Genomic DNA, 27,590 nt, shown 5'->3' on the forward strand with positions numbered 1-27,590 from the left:
AAAATCACAATGAGACATCACCTCAGGCCTGTTAGAAAGGCTATTATCAAAAAGACAAGAAAGAACAAGTGTTGATGAGGATGTGGAGAAAAAGGAACCCTCATGCACTGTTGGTGGGAATGTAAATTGGTGCAGCCACTGTGGAAAACAGTATGGATATTCCTCAAAAAATTAAGAACAGCACTATCATATGATCCAGCTATCCCACTTCTGGGTATTTATCCAAAGAATATGAATACGAAAACACTAACTCAAAAAGATATATGCACCATTATGTTCATCGCAGCATTGTTTACAATAGCCAAGATACAGAAACAACCTAAGTGACCACCGATGGATGAATGGATAAAGAAGATGTGGCATTACATATATATATATATATATATAAAATCATACAATATATAATATATTATATATTATATATAATATATATTATATAATATATTATATATTATATAATATATAAGATATAATATACATTATATATATTATATATAGTAGAATACTACTCAGCCCCATAAAAAAGATGAAATCTTGCCATTTGTGACAATATGGATGGACCTTGAGGGTATTATGCCAAGTGAAATGAGTCAGAGGAAGACAAATGCCATATTATTTCACTATATGTGTAATATAAGAAACAAACAACAAAAATAAGTGAACAAACCAAACCAAAAAAAACATGTAGATACAGAGAATATAGTAGTGGCTACCAGAAGGGAAGTGGGGGGAGGGAAAAATGGGTAAAGGGGATCAACTATACAGTGATGAATGGAAACTAGAATTGTGGTTGTGACATGCTGTAGTTTATACAGAAGTGGAAATATAATGTTGTATACATGAAACTTATATAATGGTATAAACCAATATTACCTCAATCAAAAATAAATTAAAAACCAAACAAACATACAAAAAACCAACCATCTTCATCTGCAGCAGTATTCCAGTAGCACAGTTAGTGAATGTTGTGTCAGGAAGTTCTTGGTAGCTAGATTATAACACCAACAATGACAAAATACCCTCTCATATTTAAATATTTCATATATAATTTTAAACAGAAAAGGAAAAGGGAGGCTAGGTTTCTTCCTGCAATATACATGCTATTTATGGGTTGCATTATACATAAAAATACATACGCTTTAACAATATCCTCAGTAATTTTCTGAGTCCTACTGAGAAGTGCTTTGAGAACTTGACAAAGGGAGAAGAAGAGAGTTTGGCAAGAAAAGTTAACAGAAGTCACATCTCGTCAGTGGGAGTCAAAATAATACAATTTACATGATTCTGGGAAATGGGGTTTCTAAGCAGCCACCAACAACGCTACATATATTAGTCAGCCTGCCAGCCCCCTGGTGAACTATCAGTTTGTAGATGAAAGAAAACACTGCCTCAAAGTAACTTAAAATTGCTGTGTGGGCAGGGTGATGAATGATCACCACAGATTGCTGCCCCCATGCCTCTTAATGGGGCTTTATAAAATGCAGGCCCATGTACAAAGATGCCTTATTTAAAAAATCTCAGCCATTGGGGGTTTTGGTACTTGTGGAATGAAGATCCTATGTGCTTCCTCTGTCTCACCTACCTGTTGGACAGAGTTTGAGGAGAAATTGATCAGCTCACTGAAAGGTTTAAGTGTGTCAGGGAAGAGCACAGTGATGGGCCAAGGATCTTAGGACCTCATTTTATGACGTTCAGTGGAAGGAACAGGGCATGATCTGAGAAGCGTGTTTGAGTGTCCACTGGAGCAGTTCTTTCTATCTAAGGGTGCTAGCCTGATTGTCTGTCATTCAGACCATGTCAAGTATCTAATATGTGGCAGGCAACTAATGGTGTGCCTAGGATAGAGCAGTGAATGAGGTGGAAGTGGCCTCTTGTCTTGCAGATCTTCTGGTCTTATTGTAAGACACAGAATGGGAATGTGGTGCACTGAGTGTTCCCACAGCAGAAACACAGGTTTTACAAGAGCTCATAGGAGCTGCTAACCTAGAGGGAAGGGTCACAGAAGACTCCTGAAAAGAAGAAAGCTGAACCTGGAACCAGCAGCATAAGTAAGCATTAGTATGATGAGGTTATATTGGAGGGAAGCACAGAGGAGGAGAGGCTATTTGAGGGAGAGGAAACTGCATGTGCAAAAGCCAAGAAGTGGAAAAGTATAGTGCGTTCAAAGAAATGAAAGAATTTCAGTAAAACCGGATGAGGTGTTGTTTGCGTTTCTAAGGAGAGGCAGGAGGGGAATGGGGTAGTGTCTGGAGAGGAAGCTGTCAAGATAAGAAGGTCCACAGGTAAAGAGCCTTAAACAGATGAACACATTTTGACATTTTCAATGACATACACTAAAGGATTCTAGCAGAGGAGTGACATAATTCCTCAGCAGGTAGTATAGTACAGTGGTTGTGCCCACTGACTCCTAGGCTTCAACTCCCACCTCTGACACTTAACTGCATGTCCTAGTTATTTAACCTCTGGCACACAGCAATCACTATGTAACCTGCATAAAAAGGGGTAGCACTTTTTATTATCATCTGGGTCAAAACCGAGCTTAATTGCTTTCATAATTTTTAAGTTCTAAACATTGAATTTATTCTAAAAACTTGCTTCTATTCTTCTTTTGAATCCAAGATAGTTCTGTGCCATGACTCACACCACTTTCTTGAGAAGCCAGTAGAGGTGACCTTACAAGCATTTCCCAGTAGAGTTCTCTGAGTCAGGGATCTCGGACAAGGTACCGTCTTCATCCACATTAGGGAAAACCAGGGTTTCTAAAGTCTGTGTAGCCAAAAGCTTCCAGTCTTAGACACTTAATGAATTCTCCCCTCCTCCAACTCACAGGTATCCAGCAGTCTTTCAATTTTAAAAACGCCCTCCAAGAGAATCTATGAGGCATTCTTGCCAAAAAATAGAACCTGAAGCATATCAAGCCTCTAGATCTAACTACCTAATTACAGGAAATACAGAGGACAAAGTAATATTTTATAGGACATCATGACAATCCAATCATCAAATCTAGAATGTGGGAAAGTCTACAGAACTAATGATATCATCATTTCACCAAATAAATTTTTAAGGAACAAAAAAGAGGGAAGGATCTATAGAATAAAATATCCTTAAGGGACATAAACAATTCAATGTACAGCCCTTATTTGAACCCTGATTTAAACAAACAAATCAACTGCTGAAAAAAGAACAACAAAAAAGGACAATTTGGAAAATTTGAACACTGAATACATATTTGATGAAATTAAGAAATGATCAAATCAGGGGGTGTGAGAATGACATTGTTGCTATATTTTTAAGACTTCTTATATTTTAGAGATAACGAATTACTTATGAATCAAATGATACATGGATTATCTTCAAAATATCTAGCCGTGGGAGGAGTTACAGATAAACAAGATTGGCCATAAGTTAATAATTGTTGAGTTGGTATGTGGGTATGTAGGAGTTTGTTATTCTGTTCTCTTCACTTTTTTCTACATTTGAAGTTTTCTGTAATAAAAAGCTAAAATGCTCTCAAAATATAAAAGGCCTTCAGAAAATAAGTGGAAGCTCATTTACTCAAAATACACTGGACCAATACCACTCAAAAGCAATGTCTTTCCTAGAGAACTTTGCAAACCAAAGAGGATTATTAAGCCTTTTGAAACAATAGTGATAGTGATGGAATTTCAGGTGTCCTAAGAGGTGGGGATGAATTGGGCGCAAACAACAGCTGCGCCACTATCACATGGGAGCTTGTCAGAAATGCAGAATTTTAGGCCCCACTCCAGACCTACTGCATCAGAATCTGCATTTTAATAACCTCCCCTGTGACAGATAATACACATAAACTTTGGGGCTCAGTGGGCTAAAGGTCAGGGAGGTTTCCATAGCACAGTTCTAAACTAAAGCCACAGTGGGGAGGGAGAAGAGGAGGAAAAAAGAAGGCTTTATGTGTAAAACTGTGCAATTTACATAACAGATGCTATTTCATTTGTTCATTCAGCATATACTTATTGAGCACATGCCATGTATGGGGCATGGTGTTATGTGCTGAGGAGACCACAGTCAATAAAATAAAAATCCATGACTTCATGGAATTTAGTCTAATAGTGAGTAGCTCCCACATACTGAGTGCTTAATAGGTATTAAGAACGGTTCTAAGCCCTTTATATGTGTAGTTCACAAGAAAAAAAAGAGGTTAGCAGCTGAAAATAATGCTCAGAAATTATCAGGTTAAAGCATGATATTAAACACTGAACAGGTCAACCTAACCTGACAAGCAGAGCTGACTTGCACTTCTATCTGTCACACACTGTTCCTCTTCCCTTGAGCTTGGCATAGTAGCCCAGGACATCGTAACTTCCACACTCTACATTAGTGATCTTCTATTCATTCCTGGTCCTCTGTTTCCTAGAATCCTCACCATGGCCCAGTGTTACATGGAGCAGCACAGAAACGAAAGGAAGAGAACAGACGTGGTTTGAGAATCTAATCTGTGCTAGGTACTTTATTAAAAACATTCATTCAAACTCCCAAAACAATGCCACGAAGTAAATATTTCTAACCTTTTATTAAAAAAAATTACAACTCAGACTAATTAAATAATTGGTCCCAAGACAAAAACCTTCTAAGGGGTAAGCCCCTCTGTATTCAGAGTGCAGTGCTCCTCCAAATTAATACGTATCGGAATCATCTGAAGGGCTTGTTAAAACAGGCCCCTCCCCAGGGTTTCTGATTCTGTAGGTTTGGGCTGGGGCCTGGGAATTTGCATTTTTAACAAGACCCCCGGGGATGGTGAAGCTGCCACTCACAGTTCGAGGGCAACTGCCTTAGTACACATTCAACCTACTTCATAGAATAAGTCTGCTCCCTCTGCCATAAAATGGTCCTTCCAATATTTTATAGTTGCTATTTTACTGGTTAGCATAGCACTAACAGTTGCAACAGATACACTCCAAAACGTAGAATGGCTCAAACACAAGATGAAAGAAATATACAGAAAGGGATTTATTTCCCACGCATGTGACAGTCCAAGGCAGGTGTTCCTGATCAGCAAGACAGTGTAGACACTTAGGGACCCAGGCTAATGGACCCTCTGAAATCTTCAACATTTGGCTACCAAGATCATGAGAGCCATCTCAAGTCCAGCCATCCAGAAGGGAGAAAAAGCATGGAAAAGCATGATTATGAATTCTGTATGGGTCAGATCTGGAAAAGCACAGGGCACATATTACTTTTGCTAAAACACAGTCACATAGTCACATCCAGCTGCACGGGAGATTTAACATGTACTCTAGCCTTGTGCTCAAGAAGAGAAAATGGATTTTGGTGAGCAGCTTTCAGTCTCTGCCACCACACTCTGCCACCCTGTTCACTTCCCTGTCTCTTTCCCCTAGTCTTCTTGTCTGCAGTTAAAGTTCCTAATTCCTTGGGCAACAAATATTTATCAGTACATATGTGCCAAGCAAAGTGCTGGACCCTAGGGGACTCACACAGCAGTACATACAGTCTAATTTCCTGAAGCTTACCGTGTATCTAGGACTTTACATTAAATAAATAATTACAATTATTATAAGAGCAATGAGGAAACAGAGTTGTAATGGGGTCCTAACATAGTTGGCCCAGAGTGGGGATAGGTGGAAAGGTGTGCACAGAAGGCTTTGTTGAGGAAGAGGTGCTTAAGGCCAGACCTGGAAGAAAAGTATTGATAGGTATTTGCTGGGCAAAGACTGTAGTGCGAGGAGCACAGGAGAAAAAGCCAAAGAGAGAAAAAGCATGCAACCTTTAAGGAACTAATAAAAGACCACTGTGGCTGGCACTTGGAGAGTGAGGAGGAAGATGGCTCCAAATGGGACTGCTGAGGCAGCCAGGACCATGAAAGCAGTGCTAAAGGTGGTTCATTTATCCAAGAAACATTTACTAAGTGTCTTTTGTGGTCCATGTTTTCAGCTGGGTAATGCAAATACAGACGTATAAAGCACAAACATGGTCCCTGACCTCATAGAGATCACAGTTTCATGAATAAGACTTTTAACAAATAATTATCTATAAAATTAAGTACTGTAATTTATTTTAAGAAAAAACATAGTGTTATGAGAGCATTTTAATAGGGAGCTAACATAGTCTGAAGCTTCAAGAAAGGCTACCCCGAGGAAGTGATCGTAAGCTAAGACATGAAGAATGATTATATTTTGGGGGTCAAAGATGTCCTTGTCCCCATTTTGTACATGAGGGATGAAACAAAGGCTTATGATAACATGGCTAATTCATGACAGAGCAGAGATTTGACCCAAGTGTCTAACTGTAGGTCCTATGGTCTTACCATCATGCCAGACCTAGGTAAGTTCTATGGAAGAGAAAATAATGAGATACTGACTCTGTTCTAAAGAGCTTTGGAGATCATAAAACCAACACACATAAAAGAAACAAATAAAAAGGGCTTCAAATTATTTTTAAATTATTTTGTGATCACAGATCAAAACAGTTAAGGTTGGCTGTTGGGAGAAAATAGAACTTGGACTGTGCTTCAGTAGACCCAGAAAGAATGAGAAGAGGAAAGAATGAATTCTGGGAGCAGGAATCCCATTGTATAGATATTTAGTACAACTCTTCAACCAGCTACTAATCCACTGAATGCTAATTTTATCCAGCTAGTATCTCTCCATCTGGTGCATCAGCCTATCATGAGAATATGTCAAATGCCTTGCTAAAATGCAGATAAATGTCAGCACAGATTTCACATTTTCCTTTATGTGAACCTGCTTCACTATACTTTCAGTGCTAAGGGAACCTCACTGAGAACAAGAAAAGTCAACCGTTAAGGTTAAGCTACTGAAGAAAGATGTGTTCCTCCAGGGTTGACTGCTTGTCAAAAGTGTTGTTAAAATTCTGCCTTGTCACAACTAGACCAGTGTGTGGCACAGAAGACACGTAGGGCTGGATTCAATGGCACCTTGGCTTCCCATATGAGTTCTGTCACTACCAAACCACTCATTCATTGGACTCAGCACTACTCATCAACACAGAGATGGGCTGAGGAGAAGAGATCAATCAGTATATTTCATTTTTTTCAATCAGCCAACATTTACGGGTTGCCTACTCACTGTCAACTATAGGTACTGAGGTTATAGAACAGAATAAGTCAAGAGCCTCCCTCTTGAGAGACTCATATTCTAGCTAGAAGAGCAAACACAAAACAGATGTTTATGATACAACATGAAAAATGCTAACTGTAAGCACAGAAGAGAACATAGTTAATACTGCATGGGGAATTCAAACAAGCTTTCACATGGAAGATAACTTTTGACCACATCTTAAGTGAGGAGTATAAATTCAAGAGTGGTTGGAGGGTGCATAGAGGGCTGTAAGGACATTCCAGGCAGAGTAAGCAAAGAGCAAGGTGTGGAATCCGGCACAGGGTTGGTCATATTCAGGAAACGGTGAGAAGATTAATGTGGCTGTAGTGGGTGGAGATGAGGTGGGGGAAACTGCTAGGAGATGTGGTTGGAGAGGAAGGCTGTGCTGATACTATGTCAAACACTATGCCAAAGTGTCTATACTCTATCCTGAGAGCAATAGAGAAACATAAGAGATTTTTTAAAGCAGAAATAATGAAGTCATATTAACTTTGAAAATAAGGTCTTATTAAGGTCATATCACTTTGAAAATAAGATTCTCATGTTTGCAACAATCCAAGTATAAGCAATAACTCGTGAAACTGGTGTAGAATAACACAAGAACTTGACTTCCTACTGCTTATTAGCTAGGTGACTGTAAGTAATTAACATCCTCTGTAAGACTTCTATGTATAAAATGGGTATAACAATAGTTCACACCTGAACTGCCTGGAATTGAGTATGAATTCAGTAAATATTAGTTGTGGTGGTGATTTTGTAAGTTTAAAACCATTATTCTAAGGATTCATGGACACATAATAATAAGAATATTATTATTCTTAAAACATCAATAATAATAAAGGTTATATTTATATATGCCTGGTAATATTTACTTCATAAATATTTCAATCTCATAATATCTCTAAGGGATAAATATTGTAATTGTTATTTTATAAGTGAGGAAAATGAGGCTCAGAGATTCTAAATAACTTGCCCCAAGCAACAAAGCAAGTCTATAGTGAGGCCTGGAATGAAAACAATGGAAAACTTGTTCCATTCCACCATACTGTTTCTTGGCTTAAATAATAATGACATACTATCATTCTCCTGCAATGATCTAAGCCAAATATATTTTTGAGCCACAGTTTAGTAGGACAACGAGAATACTGTGTCATGGGGGCTAAAGCAATTGAGATCCTTCCGCTTTTACTTGTTGTCACATGGACCATTAAGAGGCAAAGATTCTCTACTCTAGGAGTCTACTCACACCTTATCCTGTCCCCTACTCCTTACCAGGCATTCAGTGGGCCGTTTTTCTATCTCCTCTCGCGTTTTTCCTCTTTCATGCAGCAAGCACACAGCAAAGATCTGGCGTTTGGACCATGCTGTCATTTGGGTGAATTACCTCAGGACTTCTATTAGGATCTGACATGTGAGAAAGACTGTCCGGTTCAGGGTGGGGGTCAGGAAGGAGATTATGCTGGGAACCCCATGGCTGAGTCTTGCGATTAAAGACCCTGAATCTTGAGGATCCTGAGGACTTGGCTACCTATTGAAAATATTTATTTGTTTACAATGTGGCAATTATTTCTACTGTCAAGACCTCTCAGTAAGAATCCCCATAGGAGAAAAAGAGTGAGTGGTGGGAGTAAGGCATGAATATTCCACTCTGAATGCATAAAAATTAGTGTCAGAGAGATGGCCCAAAACTCCAACCTTCTGTCTTCCAGGTGGTGCTCATTTGTCACGTGGCAGTGTGGTATAGTTGTGATGGATCCATAGGGCTGGTGATTGAAGGCACTGGTCTGGTATCAGACAGAGATGACTTTGAGCTCTTGCTTTTTTTTCTTTTTTTTTAACTGCACGACCTGAGGATGGTTACTCAACTTTTTATTCAGTTTCAGTTTCCTCATTTGTAAAGTGGGAGAAATAATACTTATTTTACAGGGTTGTAAAAATTCAATAAAATAAGGTATGTAAAGTACCAAAACTAGTGCCTGACATACAGAAGGTACCCAATAAATAGAGGCACCTATCATACTTATTATATAATAATTATGTATCTTCTCTGAATGCACTGATCAGATTTAACCAAAGAGTGGGCAAGTCTCCATTTCACAAGCTGCTGTGAAGACACGACTTGATGGTTTGAAAGCATTATTTATGAAAGAAAAATATAACATGAGTTAACCATTGTTTTCCTTTTGAATTATTTATGAAGTGTTTGGTAATAGGAATTCAGATCAGTCAGAATAAAAGCTATGAGTTGATGTTTCCTGTGCCATGCTTAAAAAAACCGAGTAGCTTGAGAAAACATTATTTCACAAATTGTGTTCTTGCTTAATGACTTAATCACTAAGGATACATGTTAACAATCACTCTAAATAAGCACTTGAAAGAAAAATATACTGCTTCTCACCACCTACCCAACAATCTGTAACTTTTTGGAATTAAATGGTCACTTGAAAAAAAAAAACACCTCATCTGTAGCAACGGCCTAGGGAAGATGTAAAAGAAAAAGAAAAAAAGGCCCATTTAATGAACTGAAAGCAGGCATCAAAACACAGACATAATACTCCTTCCAAGATGCCTAGGATAACTTCCTCAGGAGAAAACACTACCTGCCAGGGAAATAGTGAGCAGATTTATTTCAAATCTAGCTTTTATCTATCCACCACTACCCCTATTATACAGCAGGTAATAAAAGCCCAGAAATATTAAATAACTTGCTTAAGTTCATGGAACTAAAAATGGTGAAGAGGAAACTCTAAACAAAGCCCTGACTATGCCCTATCATATGCTGCTGCTTCTTTCAGGCCTACAAAGGGGCTGGCATTTATCATCACTTCTCATCTAACTGGTAAAGGACACTTAAACAGTAATGACCCTACCTATCAGTTTACAGTTCCCATAAATTCCATCATCATACCCTTAGAGAATTGTCCAAGATTCCAAAACTCCTTAAGAAGGAAATTGTGGCAGAAACTACTGATTGACTGTGTAACAGCCATCTGACCCTTATGAACAAAGCCCTGAATTTGTTTAGTGGGTGGGCAGCAAGTACTCAAAGGTAGATTGGTTTATGATGAAGCTTCAGGGCCCCCTCACTTGCATGGCTGCTTCTGAGGCCTTAATAGGGGCCCTAGCAAGTTAGTGTTTGGAATTTTGTATTCCTGTCCTTAAAGAAACTTTAGGCTTTACAAAAGCTAGATCCATTCCTGTGTTAAGGGATGGTGGACCTTTGCCCCCAGATCCAAGAGAAGAATCATGATTAGTAAAGCTAGTCAGACAAATCGTAGTTTTCTACACTCGTGAAAGTGTGCTGGAAGCTTCTAGAAATAACACTGGTCCAGGATAAAATAAAGACCCACATAGGAAAGACTGTTTTGCACCATTCACCTCACCACCCCTCCCTCTCTTGTTTTGGACCTTAGCGTGTTATGCCTCAAGCTATGTAAACCATCTTAGAACCATAAGGAATGCCAAGTGAATCACACTCAAGACAAATGATCAGCCTGATATGAATGAGTTACAGGATCAACTGTGGGACCCTCATCACCAAATTCCTTGTAAAGAATGGTCATGATCATTCCTTTACAGGTATGACCACAATTTATGTGTGGTCCATTCACCAGTTGATGGACCTTTGGATGTTTTCCAGTTTATGGCTGTTATGGATACAGCTGCTATGAACAAGTGTGCATGTGCACTTAGGTCTTCATTTTTCTTGGGTAAGTATTTTTGAGTAGAGTTAATGGGTCCTACAGTAAGTGTATGGTTAACTGTATAAGAAATTATCAAACGTTTTTCCAAAGTGGTTATACAAGTTTGAATTACAAACAACAATGTATGGAGAGTTCCAGTTGCTTCATATTTTTGCCAATACTTAATTCTGTCTTTTTCCTTTTAGTCATTCTAGTGTGTGGTGGTGATAACTCGTCATGGTTTCAATTACCATTTATATAATAACTAAAGATGTTGAGGATTTTTCCTGTGCTACTTGCCATTCTTATATCTCCCTTTGTGAAATGTCTAAATTTTCTGGTTTTATTGTTTTTACTGAGTTGTAAGAATTGTTTATATACTCTGATTACAAATCCTTTATCAGATGTACGTTATGTAAACATTTTCTCTCAGAAAGGGGCTTACCTTTTCAGATTCTTAACAATATCTTTGGAAAAGCAAAGTTTTTAATTTTCAAGATGTCCAATATAACATCATTTTCTTATGCATTGTGCAGTTGGTATTCCAAGAAATCCTTGCCTAACCAAAGGATACAAAATTTTTCTCCTATGGTTCCTTCTAAAAATTGTGTAATATTAGCTCTTATTTTTACATCTATAATGCATTTCAAGTTAATTTTTATGTATAGTGTATAGAAAGGGTTGAGATTTATTTGTTTGCACATGGATATCCAATAGTTCTGGCATCATCTGTTGAGTCTTTTCAACAAATCCATGAATTACCTTGGCATCTTTATCAAAAATCAACTGACCTTTTATGTTTTGTCTGTCTCTGGACTCTATTCTATTCTGTTGACCTATAGGTCTACCATTTGTAACACCACACTTCCTTGTTTGCTGTAGCTTTATAATAAGTTTTGAAAGCAATTAGTATATGACCTCCACCTTTGTTTTTCTTTATCAAAGTTGTTTCGGCAATTCTAGGCCTTCCTTTTACATTTTCATATGACTTACAGACTCAGCTTGTCAATTTTTACACACACACACACACAAAAAAAAGCCTGCTGAGATTTTGATTAGGGCTGCATTGAATCTACAGATGAATTAAGATAGAACTGACATCTTAGAAACATTATGTCTTCTAATTCATTAACATAGTATATCCCTCCATTATTTAGGTCATCTTGAATTTCTCTCAGGATTGTTTCACGGTTTTCATTGTGGAGGTCTTAAACATATGTCATTAAATTCACCCCAAAGTATTTCATATTATTTAGTGTTATAATAAATTGTATTTTTATTTGAATTTCCAATTGTTTGCTGTTACTATATAAACATATAATTGATCTTTGTATATTGATCCTATATCCTGTGAATGTTCTAAATACAGTTAGTTCTGGTAGCATTTTTGTAGATTCCTTCAGTTTTTTGCCAAAGATTATCATATCATCTGCAAATAAAGATAGTTTTACTTCTTTTCCATTCTAGATGCCGTTTACTTTCCGTGTTGCCTTCATGCACTGGCTAATGTCACCGATAAGGTTAAATACAAGTGCTGAAAGGGGATATCCTTGACTCATAGGAGAAAGACTCCAATCTTTCATGATGATGTTGGCTATAGGTTTTTCCTAGATACCTGTTTTACAGGTAAAATAACTACCTTTCTATACCTCATTTTCTGAGTTTTTATTTTGTTTTGTTTTGTTTTTTTAATGGCTTTTGAATCTTGTCAAATGCTTTCCTTGCATCTATTGGGATAATACTATGAATTTTATTTTTCTTTATTTGAATATACTGACTTGCAGTGATTGATTTTTTTAACACTAAACCAACCATATATTTTTGGGAAAAATCCCACTTGGTCAGAAATATTATCCTTTGTATATACTGGTGAATTATATTTGCTAAAGTTTTTAAAAGAGTCTTGCATCTATGCTCATTAGGGTTATATATTGTTGTATTGTTGTAACAATCAATATCTTTGGTTTTAGTATTAGTATTTTTACTTTTAGTTATAATGTTGGCCTCAAATAATGAGGTGAGATTTATTTCCTCCTTTTCTGTTTTTTCAAAGAGTTTGTGAAGAATTTATATTATTTTTCCTCAAATGTTTGATAGAATTCACCAGCAAAGCAATCTGGGTCTGCAGCTTTCTTTGTGAGTGAATTTTTAACTAAAAATTCAATTTTTAAAATAAATATTAGATGATTATTTATTTCTTCTTCAGTGAGTTTTGATAGATTGTACATTTTAAGGGATTTGTCCATATCATCTAAGTTGGTGAACTTATTGGCATTAAGTTTTTCATAACATTCACTTCCTTATTACCCTTTTAATATCTCTAGACTATGTAGTACTATCAACTCTCTCATTCATGGTGCTGGTGATTTTTGTCTTGGCCCTTCTTTTCCTCACAAATTTGGCTAGAGAGTTATTAATTTTATTAATCTTCTTGAAGAACTAGCTTTTGGGGTCATTGATTTCCTCTATTGACTTCTTTTTTCTATTTCACTGATTTCTGCTCTGATATTTATTAGTTTTTGTCATCTACTTGATTTGGGTTTCCTTTGCTCTTCTATTTTTAGTTTTTTAAGGTAAAAGCTGAGATCATTGATTAGTTCTTTGTTTTTTTTCTAATATAGACATTTAGTGCTATAAATTTCTTTAAATTTTGCTTTAGTGGCATCCACAAATTTTGATATATTGTATTTTGTTTCCATTCCTTTCAAGATATTTTCAAATTTTTCTTTCAATTACTCATTTAATCCACGGGATATTTAGGAGTTTGTTATTTAATTTCCAAATATTTGGAGAGTTTCAAGATATCTTTACATTATTGATTTCTAGTTTAATTCCACTGTGGCCGGAGAATATACTTTGTATGACTTGATCATTTTAAAATTTATACAGACTTGCTTTATGCTGAGAATATGGTCTATATTGGTAAATGTTCCATGTGCACTTCGAAAAAAAATATGTATTTTGCTCTGTTGTTAGGTGAAGTGTTCTATAACTGGCAATTAGGTCTAATTGGTTGATAATGTTGTACAGATCTTGTATATCCTTACTGATATTTTTGTACACTTGCTCCATTGATTATTGAGAGAGTGGTATTAAAATATTTAAGTATAACTGTAGATTTGTCTATGTCGCTTCATAGTTCTGTCAGTTTTTGCTCCATTATTTGAATGTTTAGGACTGTTGCATAAACCTTTAGAATTGTTAGGTCCTATTGATGAAATGATCCCTATATTATTATGAAATGACATTCTTTGCCCCTGGTAATATTCTCTCTCTAAAATCTATTTTGTCTTATATTAATATAGCCAAATAAGCTTTCTTTTAATTAGTGTTATCATGGTATATTTTAATCATCATTTTACTTTTAACCTATTTGTGTTTTTCTACTTACAGTGAGTATTTTGTAGGCAAAAGAGATGTTTATCCAATCTGACAATCTCTACCTTCAAGATGTGGTTTGAGACCATTTACATTTAATGTTAATATTGATATGGTTAGGTGTAAGTCTACCTTAACCTTTATAATTCCTCACTATATAACCTTCTACTTCACTATCTCTCAGCCAAAGGCCTAGCTTGGTAAAATGAGGAGATATTTAATTAGCAAAAGGTTATGTTATAGTCAGCTATTCCAAAGAATCTGATACGGTGGCCCCAATCTTTAGTGAATTTCAGGTACATGTGAGTCCAACAATCCAAGAAAAAAATCAGAGAATGGGAGTAAAAATAATCAGAAGTCAAATCATACTTCAGTGAATTATCAGACATTAACTATCATCTAGCCACAAAATATCTGTTCTAATAATACAATAAATTTCATCCATTGAATATATTGTGAAACACAGGACTTGTGTTACTTAGAATTTTTCCATAATGTCCTGAGAGCTTTAAATCTAGTTCCCTTGCCTCCAATCAAACTTCCCTATCTGAACACACATATAAAATGTATGGAGGAAAAGTGAAACTTGGGAGGTTATTACCCTCAAATGAATAAAAATCAGTAAGACAAAAAAAAATTGACACAAATATAAAATAGCCCCCAAATGTTATGTTTTCTAAAGGCAGAATGCAAATAATACTTTCACAAAGATTTCTAAATAGATCAGGAGTTCTGCTATGACTAATGAGAGAAATATCTCCATGGCCAGAAGCTACCAGCGTTGGTAAAAGGTCTTAGGTCACATGTAAGAGGATATCTTGAGGACATTGAGATTTTTATCCTAGGGGACTAGAAATTTTTTAAAGATAATACCAACACTCTTCTCAGGATATATAGGGAGGCTTACAATGTATCTTATATCTTCCCAGCACTGAATGTTGGGTTAAAAAATAAAAATTTCAGAGAAAACATCAAAGAATTCTTAAACCCTATGTCACATAACAGGAGATTAATTATTTTTCGCCAATGAATTGACTTTGTACAAGCAAAGCTCTTATGGATCAGACTCATCTTTTTTTTTTCTCTTACCATACATCCTATGATTTTTTAAAGTAATAATGGCAATTTAGAGAAGTTGTCAGATATAATAATTCAGAAAATATCCTTGTAGAAAAACTAAGAATTGGTATAAGGGAATGCATGTGGCATGGATAGGGGACCCCAAATAGCATACTGTTCCTGACAAGAGGAAAAAGAAAAAAGAAAAAAAGAGAACTGGAGATAATCAACCCTGTCTCTACAGTGGAGCTGTCATCTTTTAGCAGAGTTGCAAAGATGTCTTTTCACTGCAACATGCAGTGGAAAAGTTCAGAGTTCTCTGTGAATCATCCTGGCCACAGTGATATAATAAAATACAATGAAGCAGCAGCTTGTGGAAGATACATTCAACTAATAAAGAAAGAAGACTATATCTTCCTTTGTTATTAAGTAGATAATATATGCACAAAATGGCACAGACAATTAACTCCTCTTAATATACAATAACTTTCTTGATGGGTTGTGGTAAAACAGTGTATAAAAGAATCAGATAGAACAGCATCAGATAAAAACCACTCCTCCAAAAAAAAAAACCTTCCATTATAATGTCATTTCTGCCCAGAACACCTTATACTTCATACAATCCCAGGTTACTTATGACTCTCATTGTTCTATAATATGTAAATCCTCACCCAATATATCTATAATCCCTATGTTGGTCCGTGATGATTATAAACCACTATTAGATACGTAGAATTTATCAGACATAGAAATACCATCAAAGGTTAGGGGAGGGGGGTCTTCAAAGAAGGAGCCACCATGACTCTGAGGACATATTACTAATCACTGTGGCAATGAGAAGGAACTGCTCAATACAAGGCGCTACTCAACATTCCTGCTTCATTACTCCCAACAACCCTATGTTTCAGATCTGGTACACTACCAACCAATCCCGAAATACACTGCAGACACACTTGCTTGCTCCTTTGCCTTTAGAAGTATTATTCTCTTAATAAGACCTTTGCCTTTGCCTTTGCCTTCATGATGCATCTCACAAGTTAGATACTCTCTGATGTTCCTGTCCTTCACCCATTCCCACAGCTGAATTCTTCTGAGCTGCTTAACACTCTGCACCTAACTCTCACAGGAACTTATATCACAATTGCTTCCTTTGATGGCAAGTGCTTCCCTTTTAAAGTGATTCTTATTTAATGTATTTATATTTACTATATACCTACATCTTTCCACAAAGAACTTCAGGTGGCTTATAATAAAAGACAGTGCAATCAAATATTTAAATGGAAATAGAAAACTAGGACCACGGAAAAGAAGAATATAAAATTGTCAAACATAAAATTGCCCTGCTTAGGCTTCAAATATATCTTTGTGCTTCTTGGAATTTGCCATGAAAAGATTCTCATCAGAAAGGAGGAAAATATTGGTTCTTCAAGGGAAACAAATTTATTCCCAGCAGAGTTCCAGAGTAAAATTCATCATAGGTGACTGTATATAGAAGACCCTAATCCACATGAAACATAATATTCTCAACACAGTGTACCACAGTAGCCCAAAAGAATTGCAAATGACTATTTCTAATCTCTATCTTCAGCATAAGTAGAGTTCACAATATTAAAATGCAACATGGTGTTGGTGATTCTGAATAGTCTGGATCAAGGTAAGCTAAGCAAGTAGCCTTCTGGTAATTTAATTAGCTACAAGGATAAAATTTCTATACAGTACATATTTAAGACAAAGTTTCCTAAGTACTTTCTTCAGATGGTCTCTTAAAAAAAGAAGGCAGATCCAACTAGACAAGCATTGCCAACACTGTGTGGGTATTGGGTATTCTCCTAAAAAACGGGAGGGGGAAGTGGAAAAATAATTTGAGAAACATTGGTTTAAACAAAATTAAACAGACTCCTTTTCATCAGGAATTCTCAGAGAATTAAATTTACAAATATGCTTCATAAATTTCCAAGCAAAGGTTACAGTTTATAGCAGTTCCCAAATTAAAGGTTAGGAAACTGAAGGTTAGGAGAAGAAACTAAAGTTATGTACTATACTGCAAGTGGGCTTAAAAAAAAGCAGGGCACCCTGGGACAATTTTATAGCCAACACTGATATAGTGCTTACCACATTCCAGACAATATTCTAAGTGCTTTTCATAAAACAACTTACTTAATCTTCCCAACAAACCCTGACATAGGTACTATTGTCTCCATTTACATATAAGAAAACTGAGACATACAGAAGTTAAGTAACTTGCTCAAGGTCACACAGCTGGAAAGCTGGGATTTGAATCTAGGCTACCGAGTTCCAAAGTCTATGCTCTTAATTACCACTTAGAATGTAAGAAAAGCCCAGAAAAGGTAATATCATAACTTGGCTCTAAAGGCTAGAACTGCAAACAGACAATCCAAAGGGCAACATCCAACCAGTGAAGAAAGTTCATGCGTGGTTCAGGTTGTCATGAACTAGAGGGATAGATTACACACAAGACTTGAAACCAAGTGCAGCACTAGCAGATTCCAGGAGACAACCTCTTTGTGGGAGGAGATACCTGGGTTAGAATCCTGTCCAGGCACTCAGTAGCTGGAGGAAATTCTATGGGTCCCAGTTTCCTCATACATAAAGTGGTGATAAAATAGCCTGCCTTGGAGAGCTGCTTCAAGGCTGGAAAATCTGTGTGAAGCATCTTGCACAGTGTCTGTCAAAAGCAGGCACTCACTGCAGCACAGCATTATCGGTCAATCCTCATGATTGTGAGGTAAGCACACTTAGCTCCGTTTTGTAGATGAGCAAGGTGAAACTCACAGATGTCAAGTCAAATAACTTGTCCAAGGTCCTACAGCTGGTGAGCAGAAGAGAACAGGTTGCACTCAACCTATGTGACCTCAAATCCAGTGTTCTTAGCTCTGAACAACAAAAATGAATGATGCTAAAGAGTTTCTAATCCACTTGCTACAATAATGAAGACCGATAGCATCAGTAAAGGACAAACTGAGGTTAAAAATATACACTACAGAGACATAAGCAATCTCATAGAGACCGAGAAACGTGAAGAGAGAGTGTGGTACATGAGCAAGAGAGAAAAATCTAGATCTGACAGAGGTTTCATGGCAATGATAAAATACTTAAACAAGCCCATCTAGAAGGCCTTGTGAGAGTTCAGAGTGATTTCTGATGGGATGAAAAGCTTTCCAGCTACTGATTTAGCCCTGGGTTTTCTTCTACACATGTGCATACACTGATGTTCAAGTCCAGGAGTCATTCTTTCTATAAAATGACTGTAGTTTACTTCCAGGACTTTGCAAACCCTTTACTACATAGCAATAGGTTGGAAGTAGCCAAATTACTCTTCTTGCAGGAATTCATCATTCAGTTTATTTATTTTTTTTAACATCTTTTTTAGAGTATAATTGCTTTACAATGGTGTGTTAGTTTCTGCTTTATAACAAAGTGAATCAGTTATACATATACATATGTCCCCATATCTCTTCCCTCTTGCATCTCCCTCCCTCCCACTCTCCCTATCCCACCCCTCTAGGTGGTCACAAAGCACCGAGCTGATCTCCCACTGTTATGCGGCTGCTTCCCACTAGCTATCTATTTTACGTTTGGTAGTGTATATATGTCCATGCCACTCTCTCACTTTGTCCCAGCTTACCCTTCCCCCTCCCCGTATCCTCAAGTCCATTCTCTAGTAGGTCTGCATCTTTATTCCCATCTTGCCCCTAGGTTGTTCTGACCATTTTTTTTTCTTTTTTTTTTTTCTTAGATTCCATATATATGTGTTAGCATACGGTATTTGTTTTTCTCTTTCTGACTTACTTCACTCTGTATGACACACTCTAGGTCCATCCACCTCACTACAAATAACTCAGTTTCGTTCCTTTTTATGGCTGAGTAATATTCCATTGTACATATGTGCCACATCTTCTTTATCCATTCATCTGTCGATGGACACTTAGGTTGCTTCCATGTCCTGGCTATTGTAAATACAGCTGCAATGAACATTTTGGTACATGACTCTTTATGAATTATGGTTTTCTCAGTGTATATGCCCAGTAGTGGGATTGCTGGGTCGTATGGTAGTTCTATTTTTAGTTTTTTAAGGAACCTTCATACTGTTCTCCATAGTGGTTGTATCAATTTACATTCCCACCAACAGTGCAAGAGGGTTCCCTTTTCTCCACACCCTCTCCAGCATTTACTGTTTGTATATTTTTTGATGATGGCCATTCTGACCGGCATCACTCAGTTTAGACAACTGCATTGCTATGGTTTGGGAAAGAATCAGGGCCTTTTCTACTTGACCCAGGATTTCAAAAGTAGCTGATTTTCCCCTAACATATATTCATGCAAGCGCCACAAAAGACTTTAATTTAGAAAGAAATACTAGTGTATTAGCATTCAGTCTGAAAAGCAGCCACTTCCCTCTTAGCCAAACGTCTCTAAACTGTCTTCCTGCTACCCTAGCTTCAGTCAGCTAACCACACATTAGAATGTGGAAATGTTACTGAAGTATTCATTTCCTTGGGCTTGAAGTATTTAGGTGGAGATGGATGATACTTTGAAAACTCTCTAGAGTGCTTGGAATGTTCCTAAAGAGTTCAACTGTGATGCTATTCTGTACATTTTCAGAATCACATTCACAGAAAAAGAGAGGAAGGGACTGATGGTTATACAATTAACATGCCTAAACTAGATAACCAATATTGAAAATAAATCAAACAATTGAAATCAAATACATTAGAAGTTAATAAATGTCTATGATTCTCCTTTTCAGAGATGTAAAGGAAGAGAAATGCCTAGCTTCAAAAATGCATAAATCATTTTTTGTTGACAGAGATTTCATGACAATGATGAAAGGTTTACAGAGCCTGAGCAATTAACCCATCTTTACCCTTTCAATAATGTTACTCATAAAATAACCTAGGTTTTGGTTACCTGTCTATAAAATAGGTGATGGAGGATGAGAGCAGATTGGCTCTCCAATTCTACAAGTAGATCATTTGATACAAATGACAGACAAAAAAGGAATTCTATCAAATTTAGTGTCTGGAGGAACACACAAAATAAACCCTAGAAAGAAACATTCTATTTTACCTTGTCTTTAGCCAAATCTAATCACCATTATTTTTAAAACAAAACAAAACAAAACTCAGTTTTCACATGTAAAAGCATTTATAAATATTCAGCTCACCAAAAAATAAACATGTCAATGAAAACTGAATTCATTGAATTTTGCTAAATACACCCATGTACACCTATCTTTTGTTTTGTGTGGTCTTTTTGTCAGAAATACATGTTAACAGTTGTAATAAATTTTCATCATTTTTGTATGATTCTATCTGTGAGTACAAAAAAAATTTTTTTAAAGAAAGTCATATATATCAAAGCACATGAAAACAGATTGTTAATATTAGAACAAATCAATCAATGTCTGATATAAATACCAATGACATCATCAATGCTATAAAATAGCTCTGTTACAATGACATAGTCTTTATGAGTTTCTCAAGTAGGAGGGTAGAAACAGTCTTCAACTCTCAGGAAACTCCATAATATTAAGTGAGGAAAAGTAGAAATATTCATTCCAAAATTTTAATCTATGGTATGCCTCAAGCAAAATATGCCACCTTCCTCCCTTTCCTGCTTGGAGTCCACTGTCTAAAATGGGAAGAGAAGGAGGCACTGAGTTGTGGACAAACCAATGTGAGGACCTTCTTAGGTATGTGTTAATATATCTAAAGTGAAATTCCAGAGGTCAGCTTTCTCTAACCCACTCCTTCAGCAAAGATCCTCCCTTCCAACCAGATCCCCAGATGGGCAGTTATCTCAAATCTCCAAAGAAATATTTGCAAAGAATCTAAAAAAGAGTGGATATATGTATATGTATAACTGATTCACTTTGCTATACACCTGAAATTAACACAACATTGTAAATCAACTATACTCCAATAAAAATTATTTTAAAAAAAGGCAAACCCAAAATAAATAAATACATACATACATACATACTAAAAAAAAGAGAGAGAGAGAGACAGTGAACAGCCCCAAAGTCCTTTTCAATATACATATAGCCCTGTTATGGGTAGTAGAGTTAACATCACAGACTTTGGCTCAGGCTTTCAGCCTTCGAATTCCTGCTCGGCCACTCTGTGACACTGGGTGGTAATTTACCTCTTTTAGCTTAATTTTGTCATCTGCAATATGATAATAATGATAATAGTAAGAATTGCATAGAGTTGAAGTGAAAGTTAAATGAGGTAACAACCTATGGACAGTATTTGACATAATATCTGGTGCATAATACAGTAAGAATTCAAAACAATGTTAATTACTGTTACTGATAACATTTATATGGGAAAGCACTTCCTACACCCTACTTCACAGGAAGCTATAGTATAAATGATGATTTTGACACCCTTGTGAGGTAAATATTGTAGTCAATTCCATTTTATAGATGAAGATTCAGAGGCCCAGAGAAATGTTTTAAGAATTAACAAATTTAATTTTTAAAAATAAAAAATCTGGTAGGTGACAGAGCAAGAAGCCAAACTTAGGTTTTTGACTCTACAGCTCAGGCCCCAGTCAGTACTTCACAATTCTTACCCTCAAAGCAGGTATAAATACCTTTGAAATGGACAAAAAAATATTACTGGGTGTCTTCAATGGAAAACTTTTCTCATTACCTAATTTTATAAGGTCCCTGTGCCTTTCATTGTCTTTGAGCTATTTCATAATTCTGTAAATTGTAGATAACTGATAACACAAATGATAATTGTCCATATATATGCAAATGGATTTTGACTGGTACAGATGCAATGATTTTTCCTCCCCTACTTCAGAAATCATTTTTGTGTTTATTAAGCAAATTCATTAAGCGTCCTAAATGCCTATAAATATTCCTGCTCTTGGGTTCTCCATTGAATCAGTTGTAACACCTTACTGGTTTCTTCATTAATTAATGAATTAAATAAAATCATTCACATGCATTCATTTCATATTTGTGGTAGAGTCATGGTTTGACTTTATTTCTTAGAAATTATCCTTTAACACTGGGGAGATCTCGACCAGCTCTCATACCCTTCTAGGAACACAAGGGAAATTTCCCTGGGGAGTCTCCAGCCTGTGAATTTTGGTGGCAGAAAGATGATGTGCTATATCAAATATTGGGCCTGATTCTCAAAATGTGTAAAACTGCTCTCTGTTAGTCACTTTAGGAAACTGTATTAACTCTTATAGGTCCTAGGATGTTATGCCACAAATTTAGGCTTTTGTTCCATGGGTCCAGATTGAAAGTAGCAAGGGGACAGAACAACTTGGTGAGGTCCCATTGGTCTTATTTCTTAATCTCTCTCCTTTTCTCAACTGCAATATTACAGAAAACAGAATGGTCACTGCATCAGCATTTTTCTCTGCCTCGGTTCTTAACTGAGCAATTGCACTCTGCTCCCACAGAGCCTACTCACAGCCAATCCTCTGAAGGAACTATGACTTTTCTGAATTCTAGCAGCCTGGGTGTAAACAAGACAGAGCACCCATTATGGACTCCCTGCACCCTTGCTAACCCAGGATAGAAAATGCTGGGCTCTGAGAAGCCAGCACTTCTCTTGCAGTAGGAAGAGAAACCCCTCCTCTCCCTTCCATGACCCTCCATGCTTCATGTCGTCCATGTTCCAGGAGGGGTATGAAGCCCCTGTACTCATTTATAAGGTAGGGAAACAGATGGAACTGGCTTAATTTGTGAAGACAACTAGTTATCTTATAAGTACAGATGGAGTAAGTAGCACAATTATTACCAGAGAACTGAGGCTGCCAGATGGTTTGGTTAAAAAAAAAATTTTTTTTAAAAGGTTGGCTGCCAGATTCACAGCAGGAAATAGCCTGCTCCCAGGGGTATAGAAAACCATGCAGATTTAAATCACCCTGCTATTTGTCTAGTAGTCTGCTCCTTTTCTGGGGCTGCAGAGGGAACAGGAGGAAGACTAGGATCACCAGGTGGTCAGAATGGCATATTAGCAGGCTTTCCAAAGGTGAAAGTGAAGAAAGGGAAAGGGTTGTCCATGGTACAGGTGGTATAAGAAATCAGCTTTTTTAAGAATAAGAACTAAATTTTTAAAAGGGCACACTGGTGCAAGATAAAGAAACTGTGTTCTTTATTTTGTTTTTGTTTGTTTGTTAGTCAAGTCCACTGTTTGCATTCAGAACTCTTTCTTTCTTGGCAGTCTCCCTAAGAAGATGGAATCTTACTGGCTGACTCTGTTCTTAGGCTCAGCATCAATGGCTGAATCACTGGTATCTCTGGGTTAAGTTCACTCTAAGTACCAAGTTAATTGGTCTAGCAAAGTAAAAAAATCATTTAAAAAAAGAAAAGAGAAAGTCAGTCTACGCAAACTTCAGATGGTTGATTAAGCAATCTGAGCCCTGTGGCTAATTTTATCTTTTCTAGGGAGAGCGGGCTTCTTCATCCTGCAGCATCTCCTCTGTGGATCACATCCATTAATGGTGAGGGTGGAGGAAGGTGCCTAAACACCAACAGAACCCTGTGAGTTAAAAATCCACAGCACTTTTTCCTCCATACTGTAGGTACTGTTGCTTTCTTCAGCCTCTTGTCACCAACAGTTAGCTATGCTTATTTTAGAGTATGAAAGAATATTGCTTCCCTGTGGGCAGAAAGTCATGAAAATAAGAATCTACAATCTTGTTCCTGTGAGACTGCAATCTAGGGGGTCTAACAGCATGCCAGGGCTGGGACTTGACAGAGATATTATAGAATGATTGCCAAAGATGTTTTATATGTCTCAAAGCCTTTCACTCTTGTCTTTGTTTTTTAATCTTATACTCATGTAGAGTAAGCATTTTAAAAATTACTGATGGAAAAATGCTCTCCTTCCCACAAACATCTACAAACTGATTTAGCTATTCATTTAACAAGTGTTTAGCAAATCATCTCCCTGTGCCAAGGCCCCCTACGATGATGAAAATACAGGCATACTCAATCCTCTCAAACTCTGCCACTGCTTGATCAATGAAATTTGTGTAATATTCTAAATCCTTTGTGTCATTTCTAAAATCTTCATAGCATCTTCACCAAGAGTAGATTCCATCTCAAGAAACCACTTTCTTTGCTCATCCATTAATAGAAGCAACTCCTCATCCATTAAATTTTATCATGAGATTGCAACAATTCAGTCACATCTTTACGCTCCACTTCTAATTCTAATTCTCTTACTATTTCCACCACATCTTCAGTTACTTCCTCCACTTGTCTTGAACCCCTCAAAGTCATCTATGAGGACTGGAATCAACTTCCTTCAAACTCCTGTGAATGTTGATATTTTGACCTCTCCCCATGAATCATGAATGTTCTTAATGGCATCTAGAAAGATGAATCCTTTCCAGAGGTTTTTCAATTTACTTTGCCCTGATTCATCAGAGAAATCACTATCTATGGCAGTTAAAACCTTACAAAATGTATTTCTTAAATAGTAAGATTTGAAAGTCAAAATTACTCCTTGATCCATGGCTGCAGAATGAGTGTTATGTTAGCAGGCATGAAAACAACATTAATCTTGGTGTACATCCCCATCAGAGCTCTTGGGTGACCAGGTGCATCATCAACAAGCCGTAGTATTTCGAAAGAAATTTTTTTCTGAGCAGCAGGTCTCAACAGTGGACTTAAAATATCCAGTAAACCATGCTGTAAACAGATGTGCTATCATCCCAGGTTTGTAGAACACAGACAGAGTAGACTTAGCATAATTCTTAAGAGCCCTCATATTTTCAGAATGGTAAATGAGCATCAGCTTCAACTTAAAGTTACCAGCTGCATTAGCCCCTAACAAGAGAGTCAGACTGTCCTTTGAAACTTTGAAGACAAGAATTGACTTTTCCTCTCCAGCTATAAAAGTCCAGATGACATCTTCTTCCAATATAAGGTTTTATATACATGGAAAATCTGTTGTTTAGTGTAGTCACTCTCATTAATTATCTTAGCTAGATCTTCTGGATAACTTACTGCAGCTTCTACATCAGCACTTACTGCTTCACCTCGCACTGTTATGTTACGGAGACAGCTCTTTCCTTAAACCTCATGAACCAACCTCTACTAACTTCAAACTTCTCTTCTGCAGCTCCTCAACTCTCTCAGCCTTCACAGAATTGAAGAGACTTAAGGCCTTGTTTTGGATGGAGCTTTGGCTTAAGGGAATGTTGTGACTGGTTTAATCTTCCATCCAGACCACTAAAACTTTCTCCATATAAGCAATAAGGCTATTTCACTTTCCTATCATTTGCATGTTCACTGGAGTAGCACTTTTAAGCTCCTTAAAGAACTTTGCCTTTTCTTTCACAAGTTGGCTAACTATTTGGCGCAAAAGGCCTAGCTTTTGACCTATCTAGGCTTTCAACCTGCCTTCCTCACTAAGCTTAATCATTTCTAGCTTTTGACTTAAAGTGTGAGACATGTGGAGGTGTGGCTCAGATGGAGATGTAGGAAGACCCTGAGCTCAACTCCTCCCATAGCCACACCAAAATCGTGACTATCTACAGAGCAATGACCTATGAAAATGACCTGAAGACTAGCAGAAAAGATTTCCACAACTAAAGATATAAAGAAGGAACTACGATGCGATGGCTAGGAGGCGCAGAAATGCGGTATGGTTAAGACACACACCACTGGGTAGGCGACCCACAAATGGGAGAAAAATCACAATTGCAGATGTTCTCCCCATGGAACAAGGAGTCTGAACCCCACATCGGGCTCCCCAGCCTGGCGGTCCTATACCAAAAAGACAAGTTCCCAGAATGACTGACTTTGAAGGCCAGCAGGGCTTGAGTATGGGAAAATCAGAGGGCTGTAGAAAATAGATACTCTGTTCTTAACGGGTTCACACGAAATCTCACAGGCTATGAGACCCAGCAGAGGCAGTAATTTGAAAGGAGCCTAGGTCAGATCCACTTGGCTGATAGTGGCCAACAGAGAGTCAGGAGGCAACTAGGACTTCCTCTGGGGACACAGATGCTGGCAGCAGCCATTTTGGGGAGCTTGTTCTACAACGAGGACACGTGCTGGCGAATGCTATTTTGGAGCCCTCCCTATGGCCTATTACTGTGTGTGTGTGTTTTGGGGGGGGGGGGGGCCGGCCAGGGCCAGTCTTGGGAATCTCCCGGTCATGCAGCCAGCTGTGTGGAGACCTGACCATACCCAACAGCAGATCAGCACCAGCCCCAGGTTGCCCCAGCCCCACAACCAGCTGCCCAGAGAAAGACCCCCTCACCAGTGGGCTGGCATGAGCCCCAGGCACCCCAGGACCCTGCATCCAGCTTCTTTGGGACATGGCCCTGCCCACCAGTGGGCTGCCACCTGGCCTGGCAACCCCCAGGTCCCACAGACAGCCACTCTGGGATCTAACCCTGCCCACCAGTGAGCCAGCAGCCATCCCTTGAGTCAGCGCCCGGCAGTCACCGAGACCAGGGCAAGCCCCGTCTACCAGCACACCTGCAGTAGTCAGCCCCATCACCATGGAAGGGCCCATGCAGCCTACATATGTAGCACCCCTTGAGTATATGGCTCTGGTGACCAAAGGAGAATGTGCTGCTGGGTCCCATAGGGCGTCTCCTACATAAGCCCACTTTGCCAAGATCAGGAAATGTAACCAACCCTCCTAATACATAGAAATAACCGCAGGGAATTAGGCAAAATGAGTAGACAGAGGAATACATTCCAAATGAAGGACCAAGACGAAACCTCACAAAAAGAACTAAACAAAGTGGCAATAAGCAATCCTACCTGATAAAGAATTCAAGGTAATGAATGAAGCTCAATGAACTCAGGGAAAACATGCAGGAACATTGTGAGAATTTTAACAAAGAGTTAAACATCCACGTTGGATGTTGAATTTTCTCAAAAGTTTTTTGGTTTTTTTTGCATTTCTTGAGACGATCATATGATTTTTATTTTTCAATATGTTAATGTGGTGTATCACACTGATTGATTTGTGAATAGTGAACCATCCTTGCATCACTGGGATAAATCCCACTTAATCATGGTGTATGATCCTTTCAACGTATTGTTTAATTCAGTTTGCTAGTACTTTGTTGAGAATTTTCACATGTATGTTTATCAGTGATATTGGCCTGTAATTTTCTTTTTTTCTGGTATCTTTGTCTAGTTCTAGTATCAGGGTGATGCTGGCCTTGCAGAATGAGTTCAGAAGCATTTCTTCCTCTTCAATTTTTTTGGAATAGTTTGAGAAGGGTAGGTGTTAACTCTTCTTTAAATGTTTTGTATGGAAATTCCTTGGTGGTCCAGTAGTTAGGACTCCGTGCTTTCACTGCTGAGGGCCTGGGTTCAATCCCTGGCCAG

This window comes from Eubalaena glacialis, chromosome 3, assembly GCF_028564815.1.
Source record: "Eubalaena glacialis isolate mEubGla1 chromosome 3, mEubGla1.1.hap2.+ XY, whole genome shotgun sequence".
In the NCBI taxonomy this organism is placed as follows: Eukaryota; Metazoa; Chordata; class Mammalia; order Artiodactyla; family Balaenidae; genus Eubalaena; species Eubalaena glacialis.